Raw genomic sequence first — 15,431 nt, 5'->3', positions numbered from 1 at the left:
ATATGACCTTTAAAGTTTTCCCAATCTTCTAGTTTCCTGCTGATCTTGGCCACTTTGTATACCTTCTCTTTCACTTTGATAGCCTACTTTATTTCCTGGAACAGCCATTCTCTTACAGTCCTTCCATTTCACTGGGATATACTTTTGCTGAGCACTTTGAAAGGTTGCTTTGAAAGTCCTCTACTGCTCGTCAATTGTCCCACCATAAAAGCGGTTTTAAACCCCAAAGCATCAGATTGTTTCATTGGTGTCAATATTGTCAAAATACTAAATTCAAACTTGATTGGAGTTTGGTATTTTGGGGCATAATTTCAACTGATTCGCTGAATTTGAATTTGTTTTTGTCTCTGGGAAACAGCTACTCTAGCTGTTCGACCAAATGTTACATTGTTCGAACACTTGATGCTGTGTCAGGTCGTTCTGCTAGCTTTTAACTCTCTTAAAGGTACAGTACCCCTTACACCTTCATAACAGTAACATTCAATTGTTTAATGTTAAAAATGCTGATCTGTTCACTGTTCAATGTGTATTTAGTCAAACTTGAGTGTGATGAAATGGAATGAGAAACTAACCTAACGCAAAAAGCTTTAAGCTTGTGACAGCAGATATTTTAAAGCATTGATAAAGTTCTAATTCACGTATAAGAATTGGTCTCATCTCTGGAGATCTGAGACACAAACCACAACAATGAATGACAAGATGGAGAACAGTTTGAATTTACTACCTCCAATGCCTTTTCTTTCTGGGCTGGGAGGTCCACCCATGTCGTGTGATTGATGGATTTCAGGGTTCAAGATAGTTCAGAATGATGACTGAGGATGGACAGGTGTCAAAATAACCCGCAAGAAGATGTTACTCAAACTAGTACTCTGGCTGCGAGATCAGGTCAGAGGTTAGGAATTCTGCAGGGATTAAATTACTTCTTGCCCCTGCAAAGACTGTCCACAATCTACAAGGCACAAGACAGCAGTGTGGCGAGATAGTCTCACTTGCCTGCATGAGTGCAGCTCCAACAACATTCATGGAGTTTGACACCTTGTCCAGGTCAAAGCAGTCTACTTGATTGGCAACACATCCCTCCACCAACAACATATAGTAGCAGCAGAGAAACATAGAACATAGGAGAAGGAGTCAGTCAGTCAATCTTCAAGACTGCACCATCATTTATTATGATTATGGCTGATCATTGAGGTCATTACCCTAAACCAATCCTCCATTCCATCCCTTGATCTCTTTAGCCGTAACAGATATATCCACCCCCTTCTTGAAAAATTAATGTTTTAGCCTCAACCACTTTCTACGGCCGTGAATTCTACAGGCTCACTGCTCTCTGGGTGAAGAAATCTCTCCGCATCTCAGTCCTACAAGGTCTACCCTCACCCTTAAACTGTGGTCCTTGGTTCTTGGTTCCCTCACCATCAGGAACATCCTTCCTGCATCTATCATATTTAGGCCTGTTAGATATTTATAGATTCCAATGAGATTCCCTGTAGTCTTCTAAACTCCAGCGAACTGACTCAATCTCTATTCATAAGACAGTCATGGCATCCCAGGAATCAAATTGGTAAATCTCCGCTGCACTTTCTCTATAGCAAGAGCATCCTTCCTCCAATATTCTCTACAGCAAGAACATCCTTGCACACAATATTCCAGGCGTGGTCTCACCAGTGCCCAATATAGTTGCAGCACGGCATCCTTATTCCTGTAAGAATTCTCCTGCTATGTTGGGCAACATACAGTTTGCCTTGTTTACTGCCTTCCGCACCTACTCACTTACATTCAATCACTGAAACACAATGATCCCCAGGTCTCATTGGACCTTCCCCTCTCAATTTACAGAAATTTAAACAATAATCTGCCTTCTTATTATTGCTACCAAGGTGAATAAACTCACACTTATCCACATTTACTGCACCCTCCATGCATTTGCCCACTCATTCACCCTGTCCAAATCAGATTACAATACCTCTGCATCCTCCTCACAGCTAACTCTTTGTGTAATCTGCAAATTTTGAGATGTTACATTTAGTTCTTTCATCTAAATCATTAACATATATTGTGAATAGCTGGGGTCCTAGTCTGTGGTAGTCAAAACGTATGGCGCTAGAAAAGCACAGCAGGTCAGGCGGCATTCGAGAAGGACAGTCGCCACATCAGGAACGAAGAGCTTATGCTTGAAACGCTGAGTCTCCTGCTCCTTGGATTCTGCCTGACCTGCTGTGTTTTTGACTCTGATCTACAGCACCTGCAGTCCTCATTTTCTCCTGGTCTATGGTAACTTACTGGTCATTGCCTGCCATTCAGAAAAAAAAACGTTTATTTCTACTCATTTTTTCCCATCTGCGAATCAATTGTCTATCCATCTCTATACACTACATCCAGTCCCAGGAGCTTTAATTTTACACATTAATCTTTTCTATGAAACTTTGACAAAAGCCTGGTGAAAGTACAAGCAAGCCATATTTATTAGCTTCCTCAGTTACTCGACTAGTATATCCTCGAAGAATTCAATAGATTTGACAAACATGATTTCCCTTTTGTAAATCTATCCTCACTGTATCAGATTACACTATTCTTTTGGAAGTGCACTGCCGTAGAATCTTTGATATTGAATTAGTGTCATCCCTGGATTCAGCCTCCCTTTTCAATATTGGGGTTACCTATTGACTAATCTGTAGGAAGTATTCCTGAGTCTAAAGAATCGTGGAAGATGATCACCAACAGATTTACTATTTCAAGGGCCACTTTCTTAAGTATTCCACAATGTAGTTATCAGGTCCTTGGGAATTATCAGCCTTCAAACCCATAAATTTCTCCAAAACCATGTCTCTGTTAATACAGAATTGCTTCAGTTCTCCCTCTCACTAACCCTGTGTTCCCCATTATTTCTGCTACTTTTTTGTTCCCTTCTTTGTGAAGGCTGTAATGAATATGAACTTATTCTGTCAGCCACTTCTTTGTTCCCATTATTAGTTACATCTGTTTCGGGCTGTAAGAGTCCTCCTTTGGCTTTCATCAATCTTTTTCTCTTTACATACCTTTTGAAACTTTCACAGTCAGTTCTTATGTTCCTCACAAACTCACTCTCATACTCTGTTTCCCTTTCTTTGCCGACTTAGATTAGATTACTTACAGTGTGGAAACAGGCCCTTCGACGCAACAAGTCCACACCGACCCGCCGAAGCACAACCCATTCCCCTACATTTATCTCTTCACCTAACACTACGGGTAATTTAGCATGGCCAATTCACCTGGCCTGCACATTTTTGGACTGTGGGAGGAAACCGGAGCACCCGGAGGAAACCCACGCAAACACGGGGAGAATGTGCAAACTTCACACAGTCAGTCGCCTGAGGCGAGAATTGAACCCGGGTCTCTGGCACTGTGAGGCAGCAGTGCTAACCACTGTGCCACCGTGCCACCTATAACAACACAGATTTCTAAACAGTTCTCAATCCTCAGGCTTATTGTGTTTTTTCTTGCCAATTTGTATGTTTTTTTTTGCATTTGATACTGTGTCTAACTTCCATTGTTGGCCATTGTTTGGCCATTGTTCTCACTGCACTCTTGTGCCAGACCAATTTTTGCAGTTCACCAATTTGATCTTTGAATGTTTGCCATTGCCTATTCACTGTCATTCCTTTTATTAATAGCTTCCAATCTAGCATAGCCAACTCACACCTCATACCGCCATAGTTTCCCTTACTCAGATTCAGAACCCTAGTTTCAGAATGAACTACCTCACTCTCCATCAGGATGACGAATTCTATCATGTTATCGTCACTCATCCCCAAGGGTCTCTCACAACTACATTACCAATTATTCCTTTCCATTGCATATTACCCAGTCTAAGATAGCCTGTAGTCTAGTCAGTACGTACTTTATATAATATGCAAGGCAGAAATTCACCAAGGCTTCTTCTAATTCCATTACCATCTAGGAAAAAAAAGGCGAGTAGATATGTGGGAACACCATCACCTTCACATTCCACTTCAAGTGACTCATGATCTGAGGTTGGGAAAATATCACCACTCCTTCAGTGTCACAAGGTCAAAATCGTAGAACACTCTCCTGAGTGGCATTGCCTATTACTAATGGACTGTTTCAATTTAAGAAGGAAGGTAACCACTACCTCCTCAAGGCCAACTAGGCACAAGCAATAAATACTGGCCCAGCAACACCTACATCCCAAAAATGAATAAGAAAATACTGATCTCAAAGCTAAAGACAAGTGAATACTCAAGCAGTTTACAGAAGACTCATCTGCTTTTCATTTTTTTTATTCTTTCATGGGATGAGCATTTATTGTCCATCCATAATTGCCCAGAGGGCACTTCAGAGTCATCTAAATTGCTGAGGGTCTGGAGTCACATGTAAGCCAGACTGGGTAAGGATGGCACTTGCTTTCTCTCAAGGAGGAAGGCTATTGGTATTGTCACTGTTAAACCAGAGATCCATTGAGAATAAAATGGATGAACTGAAAGCTAGAGTCACCTTTTGAAGGGAAGTGAGTGACTGCTGTGTGCTCTGTTTTAGAAACACTGCTCACCACTACTGCACCTGACTGTGCCTTACATAGAAACACAGAAAATTGGTGTCGGAGTAGGCTATTTGGCCCTTCAAGCCTGCACCACCACTCAATATAATCATGGCTGAACATGCAATTTCAGTATCCCATTCCCACTTTCTCTCCATACCCCTTAATTCTTTCAGCCATAAGCATCATGTCCGGGTCCCTCTTGAACATATTTAATGAACTAGCCTCAACAGCATCCTGTGGGAGTGAATTCTGCAGGTTCACAACTCTCAGAGTTAAGAAATTCTTCCACACCTCAGTCCTGAACCAGGGCTTGCCTCTTATTCTTAGAGTGTGACCTCTTGTTCTGGACTTCCCCAACATTGGGAACACTCTTGCCGCATCTAACCTGTACAGTCCCATCAGGGTTTTATAAGTTTCTACGAGACTCCTCCTCTTCCTTCAAAATTCCAGTGAGTACATGCCCAGTTGATCAGTCTTCCCTCTTATGTCAGTCCTGCCATCCCAGGAATCAATCTGGTGAACCCTTGCTGGGCTCCCTCAAGAGTAAAAATATCCTTCCTCAGACTAGGAAACCAAAACTGCACACAATATTCAAGGTTTGCCCTCACCAAGACCCTGCACAACTGCAGCAAGTCATCCTTACTCTGATACGCAAATTCTCTCGTTATGAAGACCAGCATGCCATTAGTTGTCCTCATTGCCTACTGCATCTACATGCCAAACTTCAGCGACTGTTCGACCATGACATCTAGGTCTCGTTGCACCTCACCTTTTCCTAAACTCCCACCATTCTGAAAATAATCTGCCTTCCTGCTTTTGCAACCTGAGTGTTCCTCAGTTCAGACCGCTCAGCGTCCTTGGGCAGGCCAAGGGCAGAGCGGTCTGCATCCTAATCAATACCAATTGGTATTCAGATGTGGTAACCATGGCAATGTTATTGATCCCCTAGCCTAGAATATCTCACAGTAAAGTGCACATCCTTATGGCATGACATGCAAGGCAAATCAGGACAGGTCTTTTATGCATAGTGGTAAGGTTTTAGGGAGTGTTGCTGAACAAAGGAACCTTGGAGTGCTTGAAAGTCAAGTTCCATGTAGATAATATAGTGAAGAAGGCATTAAGTATATTTGCCTTTATTGGTCAGCGCATTGAGTAAAGAAGTTGGGAAGTCATGTTGCGGCTGTACAGGACATTGCTTCAGCCAGTTTTGGAATAATGCATACAATTCTGGTCTCCCTACCACAGGAAGGATGTTGTGAAACATGAAAGGGTTTAGAAAAGATTTACAAAGATGTTGGCAGGGGTTGAAGAATTTGAGCTGGTGGGAGAGGCTGAATAGACTTCGGGTTATTTTCTGTGGAAGGGCAGAGACTGAGGGGTGACCATATAAAATCATGAGGGGTATTGGAAGGGTAAGGTCATTTCCCCAGGTTATGGGAGTCCAAAGCTAGAGAGCATAGATTTAAGGTGAAAGGGGAAAAATGTAAAAGGGACCTAAGGGGTAACTTTTTTCACACTTTGAGAGGCTGGTGTGTTTGGAGCACATTCTTGAGGTTGACTTGGTTGAAGTCACCGTCTACAGAATGAGCTACCACAGGAAGTGGTGGAGACTAGTACAATTATAACATTCAAAAGGCATTTGGGTGGATATATGAATAGAAAGTGTTTAGAGGGTTATGAGCCAAATGGGACTAGATTTATTTAGGATAGCTGGTTGGCATTGACGAGTTGGACTGAGGGGTCTGTTTCCGTGTTGTACATCTGTGTAATTCTATACCTCTAAGTTCAGTTCCATTATCCTGACAGTGGTCTACATACCACCCCTTGTGCACTTGAAGAAGTACACAATACTACAAACAGTCACGAGACAGAATACCCTGAGGCTTTGTTCATCGTAGACGGTGACTTCAACCAGGTCAACCTCAAGAATGCGCTACTAAAATACTATCATCAGGTTTATTGTCTCACTAGAGGTCCAAACTCCTCGATCATTGGTGTACAACCATCAAAGATGCCAACCACTCAATCCCCTGTCTGTATTTTGCAAAATCAGGTCACAATGCTGTGCTCCTCCTCCTGGCTTACAAGCATCAACTGAAGCATGAGGACTCCATACAGAAAGTAGTGCAGCATTGGTCCGAAGTAATGGAAGGGTTTCTACAGGACTTAGAGTCAGTGGACTGGTCCATATTCAAAAACTAGCAGCCAAATTAATTGAGTCTGCCATCACAGACTTTATTCGTAAGCATGCTGATGAAGTTAATCTGAATATTCCCCAACCAGAAACCATAGAAGAACTGGTAGATACACTCCCTACTGAAATCCAGACCTGAGGCATAAAAGTCAGGTAACCCTGAACAGGACATCCAGGTACGACCTTCGTAAAGCCAGAGATGCCAAAAGGCAATACCAAACTTAGCTTAAGACCCAGACCAAACACACGGACACCCATCATTTGTGGCAAGGCTTACGTATAATGGGCTACAAAGCAAAGTCGAACAGAATCATGACAGGCCAGGATGGAGTCCCTGGTTGTGCACTCAGATCCTGTGTGAATCAGCTGGTAGGAGTACTCACGGACATCTTTAACCTCTCATTATTATGACCTGCAGTCCCTACATGCCTCATGATGACCACCATCATCCCAGTGCCAAAGTAACAACATGCAGCATACCTCAATGACTTTGCCCAATGGCTTTGACCTTCATAATTATGAAGTGTTTTGAGAGATTAGTCATAGCTCATATCAACTCCAGCCTACCAAATTGCCTTGATCCTTTGCAATTCGCCAACGGACGCAACAGGTCCACAGCAGACTCCATCTCTGTGGCCTTACTCACATCCCTGGAAAATCTGGGTAACAAGGTTTCCTATGTCACGTTCCTACTTATTGGTGACAGTTCAGCCTTCCACACCATAATTCCAAATAAACTCATCTCTAAACTCCAAAACCTAGCTTTCAACTCTCCTGTCTGTAACTGGATCCTCGATTTCTGATCCACAGACTGTAATCAGTAAGATTAGGTAACAACACTTCTTCCATCATAACACCTGTGCCCTGCAAGACTATGTTCTCAGCCCCCTATATATTCCTAATACACTCATGATTGTGTGGCCAAATTCTACTTCAATTCCATTTTCAAGTTTTGCTGACAATACCACCATGATAGATCGGATCTCAAACAATGACGAGACAAAATACAGGAAAGAGATTGAGTGCTTGGCAGAAGTGGTATAAAGACATCAATCTCTCCATCAATGTCAGCCAAACGAAACAGCTGATCATTGATTTCAGGAAGCGGAACGGAGGGCATGCCACTATCTGTAACATGGTTGTTGAGGTAGAGATGGTTCAAAATGTCAAGATCCTGGGTGTGATGATCACCAACAATCTGTCCTGGAACAATCAAGAAAGCACAACATTGTTTCTTCTACCGCAGGAGGCTAAGGATATTCGGCATGTCCACAAGAACTCTTACCAATTTCGCCATAGAAAGCATCCTATCTGGGTGCACCACAGCAAGGCATGGTAACTGCTCTTCCCTAGACTGCAAGAAGCTACAGAGAGTCGTGAACACAACCCAGATCATCACGCAAACTGGTCTTCTATCCAGTGACTCCATCTATACTTCCTACTACCTCGAGAAAGCATCCAACATAATCAAAACACCTCCCACCCCATACTCCAACATAATCCCTTCCACCCTCTTCCGTCAGGCAGAAAACAAAGAAGTTTGAATACAAATAGATTCAAAGACAGCTTCTTTCCCACTGTTAGCAGACATCTGACTGGATCTCTGAAATGTTAATTCAGCTCTCTTTCTCTGCACCTTCTCTGCGACTGTGATACCATATTCTGCAGTGTGGTCTGTTACTCTGATGCACTTTGTACAATATGATTTGCCTGTATAGCATGGAAAATAACACTTCTCACTGTACCTCAGTACATGTGACCAATGATAAATCAATCAGTTACTAACTGTGCAAAAGGTTTACTTCTCACACCACATTTGCCTCTTTTTCTGATTGTTAAAAGCAAGAATACAGGCTCTCCACATTCCTGGCTGATTTTTAACAAAGGGGATTCTCCAATCAGCATCTATATCCCAATGATAAAAACAATGATTAAAAAAAACCACAAAATTCAACTTGATCACACAGGCTGCCTCCTTAAGTCCGAAGCATCAAAGATACCATTCTTCAGGCAATATAATTTCATTCAAGTGGTAGAAAAAATTTTGAATCAAGAAACAGCTGAAGGTATTGAGTACCGCAAGACTATGACCTCAGGCAACATCCTGGCTCTTGTACAGAAGACTTATAGAACATAGAACAGGCCCTTTGGCCCTCGATGTTGCGCTGACCTGTGAAAATAATTTGATGCCCATCTAACCTACACAGTTTCATTATTATCCCTATGTATGTCCAATGCCCATTTAAATACCCTTAACATCAGCGAGTCTGCTACTCTTGCAGACAGGCTGTTCCACGCCCTTACTACTCTCTAAATAAAGAAACTACCCTGATATCTATCCAAAATCTATCACCACTCAATTTAGAGCTATCTCTCTTCGCATTAGCTTTCACCATCCAAGGAAAAAGGCTCTCACTGTCCACCCTAACACTCTGATTATCTTATACGTCTCAATTAAGTCACCTCTCAATCTTCTTCTCTCCAATGAAACAGCCTCAGTTCCCTCAGCCTTTCCTTGTAAGTCCTTCCTTCTATACGAGGCAACATCCTAGTAAATCTCCTCTGAATCCTTTCCAAAGTTTCCACATCCTCCCGATAATGCGGTGACCAGAACTGCACGTAATACTCAGGTGCGGCCTTACCAGTGTCTTGTACAGCTGAAGCATGACCTCGTGGCTCCGAAACTCAATCCCCCTCCCAACAAACCCTAACACACTATATGTCTTCTGAACAACCCTATCAACCTGGGGTGGCAACTTTCAGGGATTTACACACCTAGATACCGAAATTTCTCTGTTCATCTACACTGCCAAGAATTTTACCATTAGCCCAGTACTCTGCATTCCTGTTTCTTCTGCCTCACACTTTTCCACATTAAACTCTATTTGCCACTTCTCAGTCCAGCTCTGCATCTTATCTATGTCCCTCTGTAACCCACAACATCTTTCCGCACCATCCACAACTCTGCCTGCCTTAGTGTCATTTGACTGAATTCAAGAGCTGAGCTTTCGATACTAGAGTCGCATTTGACCCAGCACGGCATCAAGCAGCACTTGCCAGATTGAATTCAGTGGCACTGAAAATGCTCTGCACTAACTCACAAAGCCTCCTTCAATAGCCACATCCAATCCCGTGGCCTATTCATCAAAAAGAAGAACAGCAGATTATGTCCGAACATAGAACAGTGCAGTTATTTCTTCAGTCTTTTTTGAGTCAAAAGTCTGGAATTCCAATCATTAACAATATTGTGGGTGTACCACCATCGATAGCAGCAGTTCAAGAAGCTGGATCATCAATATCTGTTTCAGGGCAATAGGATGGATAAAATATGTTGCCCTTGCCAGTCACTTATCTCCATGAATGAATAAAAATATTTCAACATATCCCACCAAAATTTGAGTTGTAGTGGACTGTGAAGAAGATTACTTCACAGAACATGGAAGTAGATGGGGTGGGCTGGGTGGGGGCTTTGGGGGGGGCTAGTAGCTCAGTGGTTAGCACTGCTTCCTCAGGGACCCAAAATCGTTTCCCGCTTCGGCCGACTGTCTTTGTGGAGTTTGCACATTCTCCCCGTGTCTGCGTGGGTTTCCTCTGGGTTCTCCGGTTTCTTCCCACAATCCAAAGATGTGCAAATCAAGTGAATTGGCCATGCTACATTGCCCATAGTGTTAGTGCATTAGTCAGGGGTAAATATAGGGTAGGGAAATGGGTCTGGGTGGATTACGCTTTGGAGGGTCAGTGTGGACTTGTTGGGCTGAAGGGCCTGTTCCCATACTGTAGAGAATCTAATTTAACAATGGGATCTTGATCAGATGAGCCAATAGGCTGAGGAGCGGCAGATGGAGGTTAAGTTGGATAAGCGTGATGTGCTGCATTTTCAAAAGGCAAATCTTAGCAGGACTTATACTTTTAATGGAAAGGTCCGAGGGAGTGTTGCTGAACAAACAGACCTTGGGTGCAAGTTCATAGCTCCTTGAAAGTAGAGTGGCAGGTAGATAGGATCGTGAAGAAGGTGTTTGGTATGCTTTCCTTTATTGGTCAAAGTATTGAGTATAGAATTTGGGAGGGCGTGTTGCGGCTGTACAGGACATTTTGGAATATTGCGTGCAATTCAGGTCTCCTTCCTATCAGAAAGATGTTGTGAAACTTGAAAGGGTTCAGAAAAGATTTACAAAGATGTTGCCAGGGTTGGAGGATTTGAGCTATAGGGAGAGGCTGAACAGGCTGGGGCTGTTTTCCCTGGAGTGTCGGACGCTGAGGGGTGACCTTATAGAGGGTTACAAAATTATGAGGGGCATGGATAGGGTAAATAGACACAGTCTTTTCTCTGGGGTGGGGAAGTCCAGAACTAGATGGCAGAGGTTTTGGGTGAGAGGGAACAATTTAAAAGGGACCTAAGGGGCAACTTTTTTATGCAGAGGGTGGTGCGTGTATGAAATGAGCTGCCAGAGGAAGTGGTCAATACAGGACAATTACAACATTTAAAAGGCATCTGGAAGTGTATATGAATCGGAAGGGTTTCGAGGGATATGGGCCAAGTGCTGGTAAGGTTAAGATACCTTATCAGTATGGACAAGTTGGACTAAAGGGTCTGTTTCTGTGCTTTATATCTCTATGACTCTATATCCTTTTCTTGTAACATCCACTTCATGAAACAATTCTAAGATTTTTACCTGTATGGTTAAACCAGTCATTTATTCTGCATTTAACTCACTTTTAGTGTCAAGAATTTCCGAAAGAATCAATCATAAAATTACCTTTCTAATTATTTGGAAGGCTTAGAGACTCTGAGGACTGGACCCAATAATCCGCAATGACTTTCCACAGGCAGTGAACACCAGTGAATGTATGTTCAAATGTCATTTCTTATCAATCAGACCTCTGTCCTCAGTCACTTCATCACTGCCAACAGCCATTGTCAATTAGGACTTAAAACAAACATGCAGATGTATCATCACACCCTCCCACAATTAGTATTAGAGCCAGCCTCGAACACATTTTTCACAGCTTTTATATAGTGACAGCTGCTCAACTGTGACAGCTGCATCACCTAGACCTATTGAACCACACTCGCTGAGATGACAGTGATTCCATGAGACTGGCTCCACTTACCAACTAGAAAGCTGATGGCAACCATGTTGGGCATTATCCTCATGTCATCACAGCTCCTGGTGTCTCTAGGATGAGGATTTCACCTCCAAGAAGCAGCCAAACAATCAAAGTGCTGAAAGCTCTACATAACCAGCCATTCAACTGGGAGTGACGGCCATTTCTGGGATTGCAGCAGGCTGCCGAAAGGAGCAGCCATGGATTGCTGGAGGAAAGAGAGATTTTTTTACCAGACCCAGTTAGGTACACCCAACAACCCCAGTTAGCTGGAGAAGGTGGAAGGGGTTTCAGTGTAGAAGGTAGGGAGAGGGGAGATTTTCTGTAAGACAGTCCTTGCTACTATGGATCTCACCATTGGACAATTCCCTAACCTGCAGTTACGCTCCCATTAATTAGCTTAAGAGTTTCAGTTGGGGCAGGAAGGACAACCACAACATTGTCTGCCCCCAACCTAATCAAGGCCAGTCAGAAAAGTGATAGGACCTCCATTATATGTTTTTCCTAGCCAATCATCCCCACCCTCCTAGCATCTTCCTGAGGGACAGTAAAAGGCCATGACACATTTGCATCTCTAGTATCAAGCAAGATGGAACGTAACCAAGATCAGCAAAAGCTAATCAGAAGGGGAAAAGCATCAATGCATGTCCTAATCATGATGAAGAGGGTGGTGCTGATTATTAATGGAATTGTCATTGTTGAAGATGTAGCCAGCAGCAAGACTGTGTCCGAGATAAGATGACTGTAACCCCATAATTCTCAGAACCTACATCCTTATCTTACAATTTCCACTGATTTATAACATGATGATTACATTTTCACTTTACTTTTCCTCAATGAAATTTTCACTAGAAACCTACCTCCATGGCTTTTCCTTTTAGATATCCAAAATGTGCAAACTGAAAAGGAATGAGAGAAATACAAAAAAGAGAGTTTGGTGATGGCATAATCTCACTTGATTTCACACTGTCCGTGACCTGTTCAGTAACTGGCACTGCATGTATCTTGGTGGTTAGATTAAAGGTGTATCTACACATAATGAGACACTGAGGACAAGTGCACAGCAGTTATACCAGAATGAAAGGACAGTATAGGTGCCTGCCATTGGAGAGGAAGGCCATATGTAGGATCTGCCACAGACGATTCAGATGAGCACTTTGATGATCGTTCACAGCAAAATGCCTGACAAATTGAAAAGCCAATCAGAAAACTTGCACTTAATGTAATGCAGCATGAAGGAGCTCCATAGCAACTTGACACCAGTCATTGTGCAGCGCTTGGAGGCCTAGACCTCTCAGCGTGGAAGCCCTGACCAACTCTAATGACTATTACTGTGAGCACTTACCTGAATCCTGTGCAGCATCTATAGAGCTGAGTGAAAACCGCCAATGTTTCAGGTTACTGACCTTTCAGCAGAACTCATGTCATCAACCAACAATGCCAACTGTTTTTCTCTCCACAGAGGTCACCAGGCATGCTGAATCTTTCCAGGATTTTCTGTCCTATATTTTAAGTTGCAAGCATCTGCAGGATTTTGCTGATACACACTGCAGATGACAGATATCTCAGCTTCCACTGTGGAACAACTCAATTCCATCAAAGATCTGAGTGCTACACTGGAATCACATAAGGGTCACCTTAATGTGTGTTGAACTCAGTCTGCTGTTATCATAGGTTCAAATAACTCTTCAAAAATACTTGGAGGGTGTCTGATGGTGATTACTAGGATTACTGAGGCACCCCCTCAGGGCCAGGAGTGGAAGTGGCTCTGAGAAAGGTGGGTCTGCAGTTGTCTCACTGGAATGCATCATTTGTCTTCCATACCTATCATTCCATTAGTGCCCTTGTCAATCAGCCAAGCTGACTGCTGTCCCCCATGCCCAAAGACTACAGGGCACCACAGCTACTGCATAATCTGGATCCAGATGTGTGCTCTTAGTCAATGCTAATAGTAATAGTTTATTGGTGAATGGGCAAAGAGAGAATTGTGCTTACTGATATTACAGCACATGCCTAAGTCCTTTATATATACATCATGCTCCCTTCTTTGTCCTCCCCTTCTGATTCCACCTCTGCCTGCTTCTCAGCTTATCATTTGTTCGCCTGATCGAGGGAGGTTTGCAGTTTTGTTCTGCAGAGGCTGATGTTGGGAGCACATTTTGATACAAATAACTTGGGTTTGGGCACACAGCGCATAGTCTCAAAATTTGCAGACAACATGAAACTTGAAAATATAAAAAACAATGAGAAGGATTGAAACACACATCAGTTCTGCACGGACTGGAAAATGAGAAGCCGGAGGGAACATACAATTTAAGGGAACTGTGATAGAAGGTATGACAGAGGCATTAAAAACTAATAATACAGGAACAAAAGGCTCAGGAGATGTGTGTGTGTGTGTGTCTGTGTGTGTGTACAGGTACATAGCAAGTTGAGAAAGCATTAAGAAAAAAAGACGGCATTGATATCATAAGCAGAGAGATAGAGTGAAAAAGCTGGCAGGATATCTAACCACAGAAATGGGCATAAACAAGTGCTCTCTTTGCCTCACATGCCACTTGATGTAGAAAGGAACCAACGAAGAAGAGCACACAATAAGAAAAATGTGATATAGGAGAAAGTAGATGCTGGAATCTGTATGGAAAATAAAAAATGCTGGACAAAATTTGATAACTTTTGTACATGACTATTGAGCCCCAGTTGGAGCACTGTATACAATTTTGGCACCATTCTTTAGGAAGAATGCCATGACTTCAGGGAGTGTGGAGAGAAGATTGGCCAAAGTAAGGCCAGGAATGAGGGACTACAATTCGGAAGACAGACTAGAAAAAGTAGAGTTGATGTCCTTACAGCTGATGAGATATGGTGCTTAAATTTGGTGCTTAAAATCAAGAAGGGTTCTGATAGAATAAATAAGGAGAAAATATTTTTGAGAGGCAGAAGGGTCAAAAATCAGAAGATACGGATGGATGATAAAGAACAAAAAATTTGAGAAGTAATTTTTTATGCAGCAAGACATTAGGATCTGGAAAGCATTACCTGGAAAGGTTGAGGAAGCAGATTCCAATAGTAATTTTTAAAAGAGAAATTCACAAAAATATGAAGGGAAAATACTTTCAGGACTACAAAGACAGGGCCGGTGAATGGGACTAAATGGATAATCTTTCAAAAATCTTGTACAGGTAAAATGTACAATGATTCTGTGTTGTAACGGCCATCAGTTTCCAACATGGTAAAAACATCATGGTACATCAAACTTATTCTCAAAGCCTGTAAACAACAAGCAGAAAACAGTGTAAACAACAAAGCACCGCAGAAAGCATGGAACTTCTTTTAGGCTTGAAAGTTGAAGCTTTTTATGCCTGTTAGGCATTATATTTCAAAAAGCACAATCAAGAAAATTTTTCAATTCTTGAAATACCTCATTGTGATGTTGTAAAATATAACCAGTATTACTTATGTTACCTAGAAGAAAGTGTACTAACATAGATTGGGCTTCTGGTTTTAATTTTGTTAATCAGCAATTCTCTTAAAGTGATCATTGCCATTATGAATTTTTTTTATAAACAATCCAGAATCACTGCAGGAACA

General features: G+C 42.3%; 1 protein-coding gene across 1 annotated transcript in view; it reads right to left on the bottom strand.

Annotated features, from left to right (window-relative positions):
* The window catches only part of pdgfc (platelet derived growth factor c), a 403,197-nt gene that overhangs the window by 240,269 nt on the left and 147,497 nt on the right, over positions 1–15,431 (bottom strand). The window lies entirely within an intron of this gene.

The sequence above is a fragment of the Chiloscyllium punctatum genome, chromosome 14 (assembly GCF_047496795.1).
Source record: "Chiloscyllium punctatum isolate Juve2018m chromosome 14, sChiPun1.3, whole genome shotgun sequence".
NCBI lineage: Eukaryota > Metazoa > Chordata > Chondrichthyes > Orectolobiformes > Hemiscylliidae > Chiloscyllium > Chiloscyllium punctatum.
This window is presented reverse-complemented; position numbering and strand designations above follow the sequence as displayed.